The sequence below is a fragment of the Penaeus chinensis genome, chromosome 10, assembly GCF_019202785.1.
Source record: "Penaeus chinensis breed Huanghai No. 1 chromosome 10, ASM1920278v2, whole genome shotgun sequence".
NCBI classification, from domain to species: Eukaryota; Metazoa; Arthropoda; class Malacostraca; order Decapoda; family Penaeidae; genus Penaeus; species Penaeus chinensis.
This window is the reverse complement of record NC_061828.1, coordinates 375,986-379,525: the sequence shown is the minus strand read 5'-3', so window position 1 is coordinate 379,525 and position 3,540 is coordinate 375,986.

Below are 3,540 nucleotides of genomic sequence, written 5' to 3'. Positions count from 1 at the left end.
GAGAACTGGGCAGGGTCATGAGGCCAGAGAGCGAAGACGTCGTCGACATACCTCAGCCATACCGTCGGACGAAGGGAGAGGGAAGGGAGAAGTTCGGACTCGAAGAATTCCATAAACAGGTTAGCCAAGACCGGAGAGAGGGGAGAGCCCATGGCCACGCCGAAGGTCTGGGAGTAGAAGCTACCCTCAAAGGAGAAGGAATTCGACTCCACACACAGACGAATCAGCTGGAGGAAGACGTCGGTGGGCAGAGGGAGACGAGGATCCTCAGAGGGGAGCTTCCTCTCAAGGAAAGCAAGGACGTCATCCAGCGGGACCTTGGTGAACAAGGAGTCTACATCCAAGCTCATCATGGTCGCCGGCGGGACTCCACGGACACGGGAGATGAAGTCCTGAGAGTGGCGGAGGTGAGCAGGAGAGAAGGTGCCGAGAAGGGGAGTGAGGGACTTCGCCAGCCAAGCTGCCAGTGGGTGCGTCACAGATCCCCGGGAAGAGATGATGGGGCGCAAAGGCACGGCTGGCTTATGGGTTTTAGGAAGCCCATAGAAGTGAGGGAGGCGAGGATTGATGACCCTGAACCTCTGGTAGAGGTTCGCCTCCGGGAAACGAGCTGCTATCGCTCTCAGGCGACGGTGGAAAGTAGCAGCAATACGTTCCCGGGGGTCACTGGTCAGGGGGGCATAGGTGGAGGCGTCGTCCAACAGGTCACGGGCCTTCTGCAGGTAGGAGGCACGGTCGAGGACCACCACCGAGTTGCCCTTGTCAGAGGGCAAAATGGTGACCTCCTCCTTGCGCAAGCTTTGAAGGGCCTCGCGGTAACGCCTGGGAATGGAAGAATTAGGATGGAGGAGAGATTCGAGGGCCGGGATGAAAGCACCACGAAGGAGAGAGACATCAGGCAAGGAGTTTCTATGGGAAGAGATGAAGCGGTCGAAGGATGAAATAATGTCGATGGAGGTAAGGGGGTGAGGGCGGAGGGCAAAGGAAAGACCGAAGCCAAGGAGTTGTTGCTGGTGGGCGGTCAAGGACAGGGAAGATAGGTTGGTGACAGCGTCGGTGAGGGAGAAGCGGGACCAGGGACTGCGGGCGGTGAGACTGGAGAGTTTGCGGGAGAGAGAGCGGCCATGGTAGGTGGAGAGGGACCGGGAAGAATCGTGGGCAATATCGGCAAAGAGCTGGAAAACTTCTCCCTTCCCTCTCCCTTCGTCCGACGGTATGGCTGAGGTATGTCGACGACGTCTTCGCTCTCTGGCCTCATGACCCTGCCCAGTTCTCGGACTTCCTGACCCAGCTGAACTCCCTCTCCCCTTCCATCCGTTTCAAGGTGGAATGGGAGGCTGACAGCAAGCTCCCCTTCTTGGACACCTTGGTACATCGCTCTGCTGACCATTTTTCTTTCTCCATATACAGGAAGCCCATGCATAGTGGTATGTACATACACTTCTTCTCTTACCATCCCCTCCATGTAAAGAGAGGTGTTGCCACTTCGCTGTTCCTCCGCGCCCTCCGTATCTGTGACCCCCAATACCTGGATGGAGAGATCGACTTCCTGCGTCGTTCATTCTCCAAACTGGGCTATCCTCGTCATGTTCTCGACGCCGCGTTATCCAGGACACGGCGTACTTTCTACCACGACTCCCCCCCTACAGAGACTCCTCGGCTGCCCGTCCTCAGCCTGCCCTACACTGAGGAGATTTACTCTCTCCGCCGCCCTCTTCACACTCTCAACTGCAGGCTGATCTTTCGCCAGGTGAATACTCTCCGCCGTAACCTGGTCCACACCAGCCCACCCTCTTCCGCGAAGGTGGGCACCTATGCTATTCCTTGTACCTCCTGTGACAAACAGTACTTTGGCGAGACGGGCGCCAGTCTCACTAAGCGCCTGTCTCAACATAAGTACGCTGTTTCCAGGGGGCACAACAACAACGCTCTCTTCTGCCATCAGTGGGATACAGGCCATCTGATGGACTGGTCAGCGGCGCGAATTATCTTTCCTTCCGCTGACGTCCACGCCCGCAGATTGGTGGAATCTTCCCTAATTAAGCTGCTTCCCAATTTCAACCTGAACAGCGGCTTTTCTCCTGCTGACAGTCTCCTCGCTTCCCACATCCTTCGCCTTCTCCCGTATGCTGGCCACCCTTCACACAGTCCGCCCGACCCTCCCGACCTGACCTGCCCGACCTGATCTGACCTCCCTTCGTTTCCGTTCGTCTGTCCTCACCTGCCCCGTGTCTCCGCGTTGCCTTTCCTCTCTCTGTCTTATACCCCCTCCTCTTCCTTGCCTCCCCAGACCTGAAGATGGAATCCAGGTGGATTCCGAAACTGTAGTCTCTCTTTTTCAATTAAATCCAGTTTTACAGTGTGGGTTTTTATACCATATATATGTATATATATATATATATATATATATATATATATATATATATATATATATATATATATATATATATATATGTATGTATATAACAGTGAGTGAAATATAAATAGAAGCCAAAATACTGCCAGTGTTCGAGTAGACAGGGAGAGTAATATAGAGCCAAGAAAAAAAAATCATATTAGTAATGGACACCCGGAAGAGAAACAAATACATATCTTCCCCAGGAATTCGTTTTAAAATGTGAGACTTTGAACCTGACTCTAAATAAGGTAGTGTATTTTATTGAAATATATTGGGAAACTTCCCGATACGGCCAAGATTCCCAGACCGAGAATTATTTACATATTCTTAAAGTTTCCACACTAAAGATTTCCTGGAATCTGGCTAGTTTTAGTACTTTATTGTGCTGTCGTCTTTGCCATTCGCTCATGGTCTCAGTTTGATCATTCGAAACCCGTAATTGTATTAACGTTTTTGTGCATTACTTTTTGTTCCAATGTGAATGAGAGGAAAAGTGAATAATCTAAGCGGAATACAATCTTTGTAAAGTAATACTTACTGGAAATGAAATTGGTGTGAGATATTTAGTATACTTTACTTACATTCTCTCTGTCTATCTAAATATTTATCTAACTCTCTCTCTCTCTCTCTCTCTGTCTCTCTCAGTCTCTGTCTCTCTCTGTCTCTCTCTCTCTCTCTCTCTCTACACACGCGCACACACATACACACACACACACACACACATATACATACATATATATATATATATATATATATATATATATATATATATATATATATATATATATATATATATATATACGTATATATATGTACCTATATATATATATATATATATATATATATATATATATATATATATATATATATGTATATGTATATATATGTACATACGTGTGTGTGTGTATATATATGTACCTATATATATATATATATATATATATATATATATATATATATATATATATATATATATATGTATATGTATATATATGTACATACGTGTGTGTGTGTATATATATGTACCTATATATATATATATATATATATATATATATATATATATATATATATATATATATATATATATATATATATGTATATATATATATATTTTTTTTGTGTGTGTGTGTACATATATA